This window comes from Cygnus olor, chromosome 3, assembly GCF_009769625.2.
Source record: "Cygnus olor isolate bCygOlo1 chromosome 3, bCygOlo1.pri.v2, whole genome shotgun sequence".
Lineage (NCBI taxonomy): Eukaryota > Metazoa > Chordata > Aves > Anseriformes > Anatidae > Cygnus > Cygnus olor.
This window is the reverse complement of record NC_049171.1, coordinates 105,048,369-105,062,992: the sequence shown is the minus strand read 5'-3', so window position 1 is coordinate 105,062,992 and position 14,624 is coordinate 105,048,369. Positions and strand designations below refer to the sequence as shown.

At 46.7% G+C, this 14,624-nt stretch overlaps 1 protein-coding gene across 3 annotated transcripts in view; it reads right to left on the bottom strand.

Annotated features, from left to right (window-relative positions):
- Positions 1-12,718, bottom strand: part of FOXN2 (forkhead box N2) — a 34,466-nt gene extending 21,748 nt beyond the window's left edge. For 2 of the 3 annotated variants that reach the window (XM_040553774.1, XM_040553776.1), the window contains exon 1: positions 12,615-12,718. The gene's annotated coding sequence lies outside the window, so the exon portion shown is untranslated. Of the gene's footprint in view, positions 1-4,792; positions 5,520-12,614 lie in introns of those variants that run through there. The other variant, XM_040553775.1, reaches the window with a different exon arrangement.
- Between the last annotated feature and the right edge of the window lie 1,906 nt (positions 12,719-14,624).

The following is a 14,624-nucleotide window of genomic DNA, read 5'->3' as shown; positions in this document are numbered from 1 at the left end:
AAACTTAAATAGCAGACAGTCAATTTGTGATCTTGGTGCAAATTAAGTCTGTACAACCCCCTGCAAGTCCCAGTCATTCCTAAGCACTCCCTCACACTGTAGAGCTTTAAAACAAGCCATCAAGCAAACTGTTATGCTAACAGCTACTTTTTTCTGCTGATGTAACCATGTTAGAGCCTCACTGCACCTAAAGCTTTGGCCAACATAGCTGTATCAGAAGCACAGACCAACAAAACCGCTTTACACATGTGGCTATACCAGCCGTCTATAAATGTAAGGCTCTCCAACTACTGATGCAGTTTATCAGCAAAGCTGTGGATATTAACTCTAAAACAAATATATATATATATTTAAAAAATCCAGATCCCTGTCCCCTGTACATGTGCTATCGTTCTGGTTTCAAGCTCCAGCTCCTAATGCAACAGCTCAATTGCAAAACAGACAGCAGATGAGAAGTTATCTCACTAGGCAGTGCAATACACATCAGTGATATCTTCTTACAACAGTTCTTTGTAGTATTTGCATGAACACGTGCTTTAGTGCACTTGGATCTTCTGCAGAGGACACGGAAACAAGGACCTGGTCAGCCTTTGTACAAGGACAAACTGTCAGAGCAAGTCTACTGCTCCTAAGATTTCAATGGAAATTACTGGATCAATAAGAGTGTTTGGACAATTTTTAGTTAAGTGCTCCACTCTCAGATGGACTTATTAACACAAAAGTTTGTTGTTCTAATTCAAGAACAAATACTCTAAGGGGAGGTATTAGTCAATTTTCTTGATTTTGGAGGAGAGCGACACAAGACTGAGGTGCAATGTGGTGACAGAATTTACTCCTCTTCCAGAAAAGCACCGTTTCCTGTAAGCAATTTCTCCTCTTAATCTGCCTATAGTCTTTCATGCCAGCTACTGCCAAGCTTTCCTTGCTTGTCCCTTTTTATCAGGGGATACCTTACCAGTCCCTTTTCGTCAGGGGATTATGTGATCTGGAGAAACTGAAGATCCAAACTCCAAAAAGGCGATCTGCCTTGCACGCTGTGGACCAACTCCTCCACCTTCTCCAGAAAACAAAATCTGTACTTACACGGTGCTAGAAATCATCCCCCAAAATTCAATTTATGTGAAGGGACAGGCATGATTAACTATTAGCTCAGTCATAAAAAAAAAAAAAAACCACAAAGCAAACTGCTCGAATAGCTTCTTAAAAGTAACTTTGCTCTCCCTACAATTGAGTTTTCCCCCTAAGTTGCTGAATGCTGGCTTTAAAACAGAGCAATTCATACATGCGTCTATGTTACTTTTTCAACCCTTCCTTAAATTAAAAACAAAGGAACAGTGATAAAATCCATAAAGTGAGACAAACCCAAGTTCTGCCACAACGTTTCACCATTTTCTTTACAAGGGGCAACCTTACACCCTTGTCCCGTGTCCTTTTAGCCACCTATGTACTAGCTTCCACTGCTCAGCTGTGTATTGATTTTAGTACTTGGCTCAGAACACATGAAACATCCCTTTGCAAATCTCTGGTCAGCACAGGAGATCAAAAACATGTACACACAAACAAGTTTAGGTCACTGTATTTATTCCTTTTGTCAACATGAGGCAATAGAGTCTGTTTTAAAACACAAACATGGCCTAGACACTCCAAAGTATAGAGAAAAGGAAAACATTAACTTAAGCTGGCACTTCAAATTAGGTCAGCATTGTGGCATCAACATGCTTTTTGTTTGCGTGCTATTATGCGCTAGCAGAGAATCATTAGAATAATTAATATTCTACTTTAAATTCTTTACAAGCAACATATTTATAGTAAATAATATGCAAATGCCATGTTTCCCTCGATAGAAGCATTACAAGAAGCCATGTTTTAGAACATCTTTGCTGGCCGTCTGCTATGAGCAAGCAGGGTTTTGTGGACAGGGACGATCCAGTGGGAATACCACAGTAAGAGCAAGGAGGGCAGTTCACAAGAAGAAAACAGCATGGAAGAAGCCCTCCAGTGCAGACATCATGATAAATTGTGTACGATTGCAGCCTCGGATTCTTTCCTAATGTTTCTCACTGTTACCAGCTAGGAAGGGTGATGCAAACAGGGTTAGAGGTAAGCAGTAGGACTTGCTCTCCAGTGCTCCCACCCCAGCTAAATTAGCAGCACCAACGTAAAACATGAAAGAAATCCAGCAGAAAGGCAAGGTTAAGAGGGTTGTAAGGCCACCTAGTGAGATTTACCTTCCACTCCTTTCTTCTCTTACTGACACCTTCCCTGCCTCTTCAACTGCTCCCGCGGCAGAAAAAGGCACGCAGGACAATCCCCTCTGCGCGAGGAGCGCCTGCTCTGCCGATGAGACGAGATGTGCTCTGCTCCCCTCTCCTCCTGCTGTCCCCAGCCACTCCTTTCCGAAGGAGGATAGCAGGTGGCAGCCACTTACCAACCTCTCCAGCTGGCATCCCGAACGCCCAGAAACTCACTGCTATTCCCCTGGTGACAGCCCCAACCCTGCAAGCGGAGCCAGGACTCAGCCCTCAGCCTTCCAAATGCAGAAGCAACGTGCCTTAAACACGCCTCTAAAAACACCAACTCGGTGCTTTGCCCTGCCAGTAAGTGCACGGGAGTACAGCATAGTACCATTAATATTAACACCCACAATAGAAAGCAGAAGTATTCAAAGCCTAAGGGCATCACATATCCAAATCCTAACCCACTCAAGCATCTATTCTAAGCACCTTCAAAACAAAGCCTGCCGAAATGTCTCCTCCTCAAAAACAAAGCACTACAATGGACGTACACATTATTTTGCAACGTAATTATATACAGAGGACTACAATTCTGGGATAAGATGATTAAAAGGCTGCAAAGCCAACTGAGGTCGCTTGACTAAAAGCTTGGAAGCACCAGAAACAAGATGAGAGAGGCAGCCTTCTTTCCAGCACTCCTGTGATCTTGGTATCACTTGAGAGTCCATGGTAAAGCCAGGAACGGAGCTCCTTCTAACAGTGCAAAGTCCCGATAAGTCCTGCTCTCCACACCACCCACCACCCAAAGAGCTGCGCAGACTAAGGTTGTAGGCATATTCAGATAGCAATCAGGTTTAGAGAAGCCCCAGCGTACCTGAGGAGGATATTCAATGTCACAAGACACTGTGCACGGTGCTGTTGCTGAAGAAACCAATCCACACCGCCCAATAATTAATTACCAGCGCATCAGAAACTGACAAGTTGCTCGCTAATGCAAGATCTTATTACACAGCAAAGACAAAATTTTAGCCACACACATACAGACCAAGTGCCCGCAGCAGCACCCCCAGTCCCTAACTGCTGTACCTCACCCACATGTAGAAGCAGCTGCTTTTAGCAAGCAGGGGGAGACGCCTGCTGCTTTTCTGAGCAATGAGTTCCTAGCTGGAAAATCCTCAGCAAGCCAGCTACCAAGTTCAAGAAAAATCTGTCTGCTCTAAACACAGAGAATCTCTCTCTGCACATCCCTGAACTGCTTGTGAGAAGTGTGTCCTGTGTGTTCTCTGGACACAGACTCCGCTTCCACCTGGAAATGCAACACTGCCTGCTTTGGCATTGCTGCTATTCTGAACAGACAGGACATGGATTTCCTTATTTACCATAGGAAAGGGAGAGAAAAAAAAAACATATCAATACAAAAAAAAAACAACACAGAAGATAATGGTTTTTACAATCTTCTTTCAAACTCACTGAAGAGCTCACTTTGAGAAAGGTGTTGGGGGCTGAAAGGTACTCGGTATAGCAGGTGAGGGCTAGAAAGCCAGAGGTGCTAAGTACAACACAATTTTGTCAAGAGGTGCCTTGTTGAAGAAGCCTCAGCTCCGGCAGAGTCCAGTGAGGAAGCAGTAGCAGATACCTCGGTCCCACCAAAGGTGCCACGGCGACCCTTCCCCAAACCAGCAGTACTAGAGGTAACAACGTGCTGCCACTGCTTTATTACTGCAGATGCCACAGGCAACACACGGCCTGACTTCTTTCTGCCTAGACTCAACAACCTAGAGAAAAAGCATTCGACCTCTTGTTAAAAACAAGAAAAAAAAAAAAAACACTACTTCTGTGTGTCATGTTGTTGTGTGAGCAGAGCTGCTGCTTGACCCTTCTTCACTTCTCATCTCAGTGCATGGCGGTGTCAGATGGAAGGTGCCACACAGCATCTGTGAGCACACCCACACCCCAGGGCAGGACAACCCCCTCTAGAATTCGACATGCCCCTTTGTTTCTGTAGGACTAGCCAAGCAACCAGGTCGCATCAGCTAGCAGCATATTTGGGAAGACCTGTAAACTGCTAATAGTGCAGTCATTTCCCTCTAGAGTTAGAAACAGACCGTGCACTGAGTAACAGAGCATGATTTTAATCCAGGGGAAGAGATTTTTTTAAAGGTCTCACACTGATGTCAAATAAGAGCAGCACTGGAACCACACTCAGTGCAACAAGCTCAGGGCATGCAGCCTTAGTTACAGGAGTATTTGTACAGTCTCTACATAGGTTTTGTAGAAACATATACAGGCTCTGTGAGAGTATTTAAAAATATGATATCTATATGATAAAAAATGATATTATTTATATGATAAAAATGATATTTAAAAATATCAGCACGTGCTTTTGCTTGCAAGCAAGTACGCCAGCATTAACCTCTTCTATTGATTTTTCATATTCCCTTGCATATATAGGAAATGCAGCTACACCAGGGATTGTCCCGACTTAAATACATCAATGTGTACATTGTGTTGTTAAAACAGCACAAGAAGCACACATACAAATGACTGTCACCACTCACACAAAGTTTGCAATACACTTTCCAGCCAGCACGCTCACAGCAAAGGAGCGACGAGAGGCTTTTTGTGTGTTAAGGGGAAAAGTAACACAACTCCCTACCCAGCTAGTGAAAACCCATTGATAAAAAGCTGGAAACATTAAAAGCACCACATTCACATGTGCTGCGAGCATTCAGAGCATGGCACCAGCCCATTTTTCCATCGATTTAACCTTCTCCCCTCCCTACTCTCCTTTATCCGAGGCTCCTCTCCACTTCACAGCATTGTTCTGCAGGCTGGGGTCACAGTCAAGTCTCCAAAGCGCTGCAAAAGGCCTATATTTGATTACAATGCTGTGTGATGTCACGTATCCAAGACAACTACGGCACTATGGTCTCCTGAGGACAAAACTACCTCTTGGTCGCAGATCTCAGCAGCCTGGCATGCAACTGCATGCATACATGGACTCCAGTCTGGGCAGCTGTGCTCCCAGCAATGCAGGGCACCAGCGCCCTGCCCACTCCTCCTCCTCCCTTGTAAGCCAGGAGAACTGAAGGGTAATTGTTTAAGGCGTTCATCAGCTTCTTCAAGCCAGTCTGCTACACAGAGAACCTGTGAACTTCTGCATTTCTTCCTGGCAAAACTATGCGCAAAAGAAAACAGAGGGGCTCCAGGTGCAATATTTCCAAGCTTCTCCCATTTTAATGTCAATAACCTCCCACACCCTTTCATCTAATTAAAGGCAGGGGGAAAAAAAAGGAAACTAATAAAAACTGATGAAAGGATCCGATATTAGTAGAAGCTAAAACACACTCAGCAAAATTTGAAAAGGGAAGGGAATAAAACCTTATCATAGCCCAGGGAAGGGAAGGGCAGGCAAGGAAACAGATTTTATCCAACATCTAATTTGTATTAAAAAAAAGTTTGTTAATTAAATATACATACATATACACACACACACGTTTTTGTGATTAAAATAAGTATTTTAAACAAAAATGATATGTAAATTCAGATAGGCCCAGGATACTGGGCCCTCCAGGCCTCATCCATCACAGAGCCTTTCAACTGTGTCCTTCAGTGCCGCCTCCAAGAAGTCTGAAATCGCGAAGCATTGTGAAAGGCTGCAGCCAGCTTGGGACAAGGTTCCTCCTGCCTTGGATTTAAAACGCGCATGCGAAAACAGTCCGGGTAGAACAGAGAAATTAGGAAGTGAAAAAAATAAACCAGGGAAATCTAAACCATTTAAAAGAACTTGGGTGTCACTGAAGGTGAAAAAGCTTGGTGGGTTTTTTGTTTGTTTTTAAATAGGAAAAATGCTCTACCTCCAATAGCAAAGCTGCTTAAATTCTGTACACTGTTTGCTAAATGAACTAAAACACACACACAAATGTGAACCACTGATATGTTCAGAAATGCGTCATTTGAGCAAATGTATTGCCATGTAAGTCTGATGCTAATTTTGTTTTCATGATAACTGTTACATGTCATCCCCTTGAACCAGGGGTGAATATTCTTTTAGCTACATTTCAGCTACTTTCAGTAACAATTTACCACTACTAGAAAACAATGTTATATTTTCCATATCGCTTTTCTGCCTTCTTCAGCCTTGAAGCACCAGAACTCCTCATTTTCCACTGAAAACCAACATGCTCGAGCTTCACCTGAAGTGACCCTTATGCAAGATTTAATTTAAAAGCATGGTCAGAGCCTAACACACACAAAAAAAAACCTTCACATTACAACTTAGTAATTGACGAGCTTTCACAGATTGCCATTTCCCAGCTACAGCTACTGAAGTGCAAGTTTTCCTCCTCTCAGCTGTCAGGCCCAGGCACATTTTGAGAGGGTTTTTCAGGAATCCTCCCTGCGCAGGACAGGCCCAACTTCTGCACTGCTGCTTTATTTTCCTTTTAGCCGTATCCCAAAAGCAGCCATTAGCATTGACATACCTCGAGACAGGCCAAATATCCGAACACCACCTGCTGACATCCTCAGAAGCACTCAGGCACTGCTCATGTACTGCTACCTGCCGTCCCCATGCAGACACGAGGAACCACTGCGATGCTCTTCACACTGCCCATCTCCCCAGCCCTTTTCATAACAAGGGCACAGCAACCCCCCCCCCCCCCCAAGCCATCTTTCTCTGAACCCAACTCCGTTGAATTTGTCTTTCTGTATTAAAATTACATCAGAAGAATCCCTCTGCTAATAATGGCTGGGGCACAAAATGATCTTTTCCTCCCCACGGCAGTCACACGCTGGAACAACTGGGCCAACCGGGTTCCTCGCACAGAAAGACTGCCCAGTTTATCGTCATACGGAGCCCTGCGGGTTGACGGCACACCTTCAAATGAAATCCGACAGATGATGCAAGTTTCTCTGACTGCAAAGAAAAGGCACCTGTGCTAACAGGTAGGCTATTGAAACACCAGCTGACATTTGACACTTCTCAGACTGCACAGTCAAAAGTCCAAAAGCAAATGAGCTTGTACTTTGACTGGTCAACATCCCTAAACCAAATCACATTTTCTGATAGCTAGTCTAGGGATTTTGGCTCACCAGCCAGAGGATGAGGGTTGAGTAATTGCTCCTGCTGTTTGGCAACAAGCTTCCCAGCTCCCACTCACAGTTTGAATTTGTGTGAGTTTTTCAGTCACCGAGCAATCTTCATGGCCAGTAATTATCTTTTAGGCGACTACACACTTGTCCAGAATGCAAGCACAATGCAGTGCAGCAACAGGTTGTTGCAAAGGAAGCAAACAGAAGACCACACATTTACCAGGAAACTACAAGTAGCTACAAAGTGCAAGACTGGAGCGTACTAAAAATGATCTGAGGAAAAAAAGAAACAAAGCCTGAGCATGGTTGCATGGTCTCTCTACCAGAGGCAGGCTTTGGACGTACGTCAAGTCACACTTTGTGAAGCACACACCCCACCCCCCAAAAAAAAAGCAACTTGTTTTATCCAGTACACACAGGTGGGATGCTCACCTGGTGGAAAACGAGCAAAATAATACAAAGATGGAGGAGAAGCACCTGAGTACCTCCAATCCAGTGCTTATTAGATGGAAAACATGGTCACTCAAGTAAGGTCAGAGGTATCCAGTGATGCTGTTGAGAGGCACAATGAACAATGCCAACCAGTAGTTCTGACACGGACAGGCTGTGCTCAATGCCAACAAAGGGGAAGGACAGCGCTGCCTCTCCTATGATGCCTCACAGGTATAGAGCGCACAGCAACTGGAGGCCTTAGGCCTGACCTAGATCCATCTTTACAATGCTGTGTTTCAAACTTGTTCCTTTGGTAAGTCCCACAGAAGTGGTGGTACCCAGATTGGACTAGACTGCCGTCCTGTAGGACAGCCAATGGGGGTACCACTGGGGCAAGCAGACCACATCGGGACTTTCTGCCAGCAAGAACCGGGTGAAAGCAAGCACAACTCATACTCGACTCCTTACAAAAGGCACAGAAGGAGAGATTTCTACAGCAGCAGTAGCTAATTTAATAAAGGAGCTCTTAAGATACCCTAACCTCTGAAAAAAAGCAGAGAGCTTGAAGTCTAGGTTGAACTTAATAGAAAAAAACTTTTAACACAATAGAAAAAAATAAAACCTACATTGCTGAGTTTGGGCATGAATCATCTTATATACACACAAATTGCAAGCTTCTCTTGAAATGAAACTAGCACTCAGGTAACCATCCTGTATCGCAGATACTTCCACCCTAAACACAACAGCCAGTCCTCCCAGTTACCTCCAGGCAGACCCCCAGGCCCTCAACAGCTCTTTTCCAGTGCAAATGGGATCCAATGCTTGTGCTTCGGAAGCTGTAACATTTTAAAGAAAGGAGGCAAAGTACCACAGGTCACAAGGATGCTATCCAGCATCAGACAGCACTTCATCTGCACTACATAATTCATTACTAAAGCATGGGTAAGTTGTCTCTTACCTGAATTGTATTTTGCGATTGCCCTGGAGTATCCCTAGGTGCTTTTACCCAGCACAGTAAGGAAGAGAAAGAAAGTTTATCATCGCTCAACATGTGCTCAGAACAGTGAGTGAGAAGGCACGTGCAACATGGCAGGGAACGGATAAACATGTATTACATGCAAAGGTCCAGTCAGACAGCATAGAAACATCTCAGATGTTTCTTGTTTTACTTGTGGATGTCTTCTCTGGGAGTCAAGGAAGCTGCCAAAGCTGGTAAAAGACATGCACACAGCTTACAAAACCTAAGACAGAAACCAATCCTTTAATTTATGATACCGGGATCTGGACAAGGTTTGCAGTTTGCAAGTGCACACTTGTCAGAAGACAAAGCAGCGTGTTTACATGAGTCACAAAACACTGATGACAGCAGAATTTCTGCACAGGAAGTTGCACAACACCATTTAATTGTCAAGCAGGAGGCACACAAGGCAGACTCAACTGCCTCAGTCTATCTACTTCCCTCGAAAAAGCACACCGGTTGCAACTAACACCATGACATCTCATGTACGAGCTTATCCATAATGCATCTCATCACATGGGAGGGGGCGGAACAACAAAAAGAAAACTCAAGGAGCCAAATGGAACAAAATGGGCAGGATTCACACCTCTGCTAAAAGGTAAAAAGCACGTCCTGCTCCATCCCTGCAGCTGACAGCCTTCACTTCAGGGGACAAAAGGCCTAAGGGCTGCTTCTCATTGATGTACAATCTGTGAAGGAAGGCAGTATTTCACATAGCTAATTTTGCACCTTGATGGTGCAGTACGAATATCCCACCGAAGGATATGGCCTGAGAGGTGTAGAGCAACAGCAGCGGTGGGCACACCATCCCCTCTTCCAATGCCTGCACGTTCTGCAACCTCACAGGTTATGATCCAGCTGTCCAGCTGGGAGGAAGGCAGAATTATAACCCTAGTGGCAACAGCGACAGAACTGCTACTGTTTTTATGGGAACCTACATTTCCATGCAAGAGCCGTACCACTTTCTCACCAGTTTGAACTAATCCCTGTATGGCCTCTTCAGGTGCCAAGTCATCTTGTTCGCTGAAAGAGTCGGCCTTCGCTCTGTGTGATGGTTCTTCAAGGCAACTGAGCTGAGCAGGCAGAGCCTATTTTTAATAAAGATGGTAAAAAATGAGATGCCTCTAAGCCTTTATCTTCTTTCCCAGTGCTACACTGGCTTGTCAGGCACTCCTTCTAGTGTGACAGTTCCAGTACACATCCCTGTATCTGTTAAGTTCCTTAATGGACTGGCATGCTCCTACACTGCAATAGCTGTTGGCAATGCTTGCACCTTTCATCATGAACTCCCCAGAGGAAATGGAAAGCTCTTCAAGAAGCAAACGTTTGGCAGTTGGAGCTGTTGAATCAGCACACTCCTTGGTTGATGTCCCTTTTGGAATAAAACATCTTTAGGGCTAAGCAATACCTACAGAGCCCCTTCGGTACAGCTTAGCCTGCAGCACCTGAAGGGAACTTCATCCTGGCAACAAAAGCATCAACCAGGTTTTATAACAGTGAAACACCCTGAGAGCGCTTGGAACCACACACCTGGAATGCTACAGGACCAATACCTCCAACCCCAAAATCCCTCTGCTCCCAAAGGCAGCACTGCAGCCTGAACGAACATAGCATCCTCACCACACTCTGCAAGCATAAATGTGATGTAGAGCATCAGAGCTCTGCTTATGGGCACATTAAAAAACGAAACAAAACAGAACATAGAAAAGTCCTACACATGTTTTAGGTATCTCAAACATACGGTGTGAGAATTACCATATCTTTTGTATTTCTACAAAAGCCAAGTCACAGCTTGACAACAGTTTTAGGCCAGCATAAGCAACAACAACTGCCAGAAAAAGCAGTTCCCCCCATGACCACTCTGGCTGCTCATACCCATCTCCGCACTGACCCAGTCCTCAAGGTGATGCGGATGTCAGTGTGGTGTACCAGACCAAAAGGACAGGTGGATAAAACCGAGGTGAGGCTGGGACTTACCCTCGTACCAATGGCAGGAACGGACCACATGCTGAGTACCTACACTGGGATGAAGGCAACATGGGAACAGACGAGCACAGAAATCATGACAACTCACTACCTTATTCCATAAGCAGCACAATGGAATTATCCTGCAGAGCACTTTGCACTGAGGCATACAGAAACTATTCCCAAGCTCCAAAGAAGCTGGACGTGCACTGGACCTGAGCAGAAGCTGTGCTGCTGCAGCACCATAACATCTGGTTTAAAAATAATACATACTGGTACTCATCTAAGTTCATTGGCTCAAGCTCTGTGCCATGCTAATTGCTACAGTACAGGTTTCAGTTCAAAGCTGCCTTGTCCAGCTACCTTCTGTAGAGCTTGGGAAATGTCAAATGGCACCTGTCAAAAACAAACATGCACCAACACCACAACGCTATTCCTAGTTTTGTTGACATAAGACTGTGCCAGCTTAATTTATCTTGCACAGATTCATCATCACACTAGACTTCTAGGAGGATACAAGACCCCCAAATCAAAAACCATAACAGAAGTTGATTGAAATGATTCACATGACAGTACATTGCAACCCAACCATTACCCAAGTCCACTGGAATCTAAATCACCTGTAACAAGATTTGGAGTGTATATCAATTGCCACCTTTCTTAAAATTATCTTGATCTGTGCCAAACCACGGGATACACACAAACCTAACCAAGTTATCCTCAAAGCACTGAGGTAAAATATAATTCAGCATTTTTTAACCTGTTTTGCAGAAAACGTTCATTGCTAACCTAGCCAGCCACCAAAGTAGGGACATAAGCTTATTGGGCCCTGCCTCTTTGTTTTGGCTTTAACAGAATCCATATATTTATGAACAAAAGTCTGATTCCCCTACAAACGGAGACACCAGGTGTATGTCCAGGTAAGCCACACACAATGTTACGCTGTTCCTTGGCCACCGGTGTACTTCGGCATCAGGCTCCACCTCACGCACGTAAAAGCCCCAGGCCTGTGAATCACCAGGAGCAGAACTCAGCCCTGTCAGGTGCCTAACAAAAAGGTTTCCAGAGCCTTAACCTCACCTGCAGGATGTTCAGCCCATCTCCCTCACCTTTCCAGCATGCAGCTCCAGCAGAAGCACTACGCACACCCACCTGCATTCCTGGGGAAACTTTCTACCAATTTCGTCAAAGCCACGCACTGCGCGCAGCAGGATAACCTGAAGCGCTTACTGCTTACTTAATTCAGTCAATACCAAACGAACAGCTTCAGAATTTTATTTTATACGAAAAAAATCTTGAAAACACGGAAGAGCAAAGCGCGGCGGCCGCCGGCGGCTCTGCTGCGGCGGGCCGAAGGCAGGCTCGGGGGAGGGCGAGCCGAGGCGGCCGGCAGCCTGCCTCCGTGAAGCTGCGCGACCGGCCTGCCTCCTCATTAGCGCTCATCAGCTAACGAGCCCGGCTCCCCGGGGCCGGGCGGGCACAGCCGGGGGCCGCGGGAGGAGGAGGAAGAGGAAGAGGAGCCGCCCCCTCGCGCTGCCGGGCAGCGCTTCCTCCCGCCGCCGCACGCCGAGGGCCGGGGCGCCATTTCGGGCCGTGCCGTGTGGTGTGGTACCGAGCCGTGCCGAGCCGAGCCGTGCCGAGCCGTGCCCGCGGCGTTCCGCCCGCCGCGCCATTGTCCCCCACGGCCCGCGCGGGGCCCGGCCCGGCCACGCGTCCCCGCCGCCCCCCTGCCGCTTCCCCGCGCCCGCCCTCCCGCGCGCCGTTTCCCGGCTGAAGCCTCTCAGACCCTCCCAAAATAATAAATACTGTTTTGAAAAATAGAGAAAGCAACCGCCAGCGGCAGACGGGAGGGGAGGCGGCCGCTCACTCACCGCGGTCATGAAGCCGCGCTGCCGGGAGCGCGGGCACAATATGGCAGCGGGGGATGTGTCAGGGAGCAGCAGCTGCGGCGGCGGCGCCTCCCTCCCCGCCTCCCCATGGCAACCGGGCCCGGCCGCCACCCCTCCGCCGCCTCCCGCCGCCTCCCGCCCCGCCCCGGCACGGCCCGGCACGGCTCGGCCCGCCCAGCGCCCCCTCAGCACGGCACGGCAGGGACCCAGCCCGCCCCGGCCTCCGGGTCCACTGAGGCGCCCGGCCAGGGGGAGCCCGGCTCGCGTCGAGGCTCCCCGGCCCTGCCCCTGCCCCCGAGCCACCGACCGCCCGGAAAAAGTTTCCCGGGAAGCTTCGGTTCTGAAAAGGAAAAGGGGGGGGGGGGGGGGGAGTCCAGCACCAACAAAAAACCGGCAGCAAAGTTAAAAATGTGAAGCTTTGCAGCTCTGCTTCCCTTTTCCCTCACATCTCTAATCGCCTGTGTGCTTTTGCCTATTCCTCTTTTCCTGAAAACCACATTTATTTATTTATTTTTTTCACAGAATGCTGGGCTTGCTTTCCCTAGAGATTAAATCTGCTTTTTTTTTTTTTTTTTCCTTGTGTCAACTTGACAAAGAATAAGGATCCTGGCTGCAAAAGTCTGCACGCTGCCATGTTTGCTCTGCGTTGCCCCGTATTGTGCTCGCCCGTGCCTTTGGATTTAAGCTTTTCAGGGCAAGAACTTGGCTGTTTGCTCAGCGCAGTTCACAGAGCTGTGCGCACTTAGTTTTACAGCATAATAATAGGAGCTGGGAAATCATTCACAGGCAGCAGGAAGAAGTTTTCTTTTGCACCCAACTGCCGCTACAAAGTTTGTTCAACCTTCCAAGGCTTCCTTGCTGGCTGAAGGACACAGCTTTTGCCTGCCTCTGATGCATTGCAGAAATTTCTTTTGTAAGGGAGGATGGGAAAGTGTAAGGGTTTCAAGGGAATTCCCCCATTCCCCCACTCCTCATGAGCTGGAACCATATATATATATGTATTTATTTTGAAATTGTTTGCCATTCAGAGAACGTTTTTTGTTTGTTTGTTTTGTTTTTGTTTTTAATTTTAGAGTGAGGATGACTCTGGCACATGATACCACAGACAGACCTTTCTCCCAAGGGTAGATTAAATCCAGATGCAGAGAGGCCCAGTCCACATACAGGTTCTTCCCATTGCACTGTACAGCATGGCCAGGTCCAGAAACAGCATTCAAGTTGCCTTTTTCTCTCTCTCTCTTTTTATTTATTTAATTTTTTCAGCTTCAGAAGTTATCCAGAGCCTTTCTACCCTCTTGGTAGAAAATGGAGGTGCACTTACATTATATATTACTAAGGGCGTCCAAGGTTCAAGGCGATTCCTCAGCCATTAAAAACAGAATGAGCACCGCTGATACCAACAACACTTTGCCAGTCATGGGCTCTTTTACCTATGTTACTGATCCTCTATCTCCAAAAATTACGCGCTGCATCTTGCCTTGGTAGCTACCAAACCTCACCTACTTCAGGCCAAGGGGGGACCCAGGCTGAGGGACTGCATAAGTCCCCAGCTATTATTGATCTGGCCATTTAAATCAAGCAGCTACTGCCTGGATGATTCGCCTGTTTATAGCTGAATCAATCTTCACCAATATTTCTGCACACTGCTATGTCCCCACCTAATGTCATGAGGGCTACAATGCCCGCACATTTTTAAAAGTCCAGCAGAGCAAACATGCTCAGCCAGAAAGCACGTCCTGTGGTTTACTGCTCTGAAAGGCACTGCCTTTACACAAGGTCACTGTGTTTCTCATGGCAGCCCTGGGTGCTGTGGCTGCGTTTGCAGAGCAGGCAGCATTTGCACCACCGCTGCTCTGGCAAGCTCGCCTGCCCCACCACACGCTTCCTTTTATTCCTCTGCCCAGGACTATTTGCCTGTTGAAGCCAGGGTGTGTCGGCTTGCCTTTTGCCCAGCTGTTTGACCCCCTCAAAGAGGGCTTTTTCAATAAAATA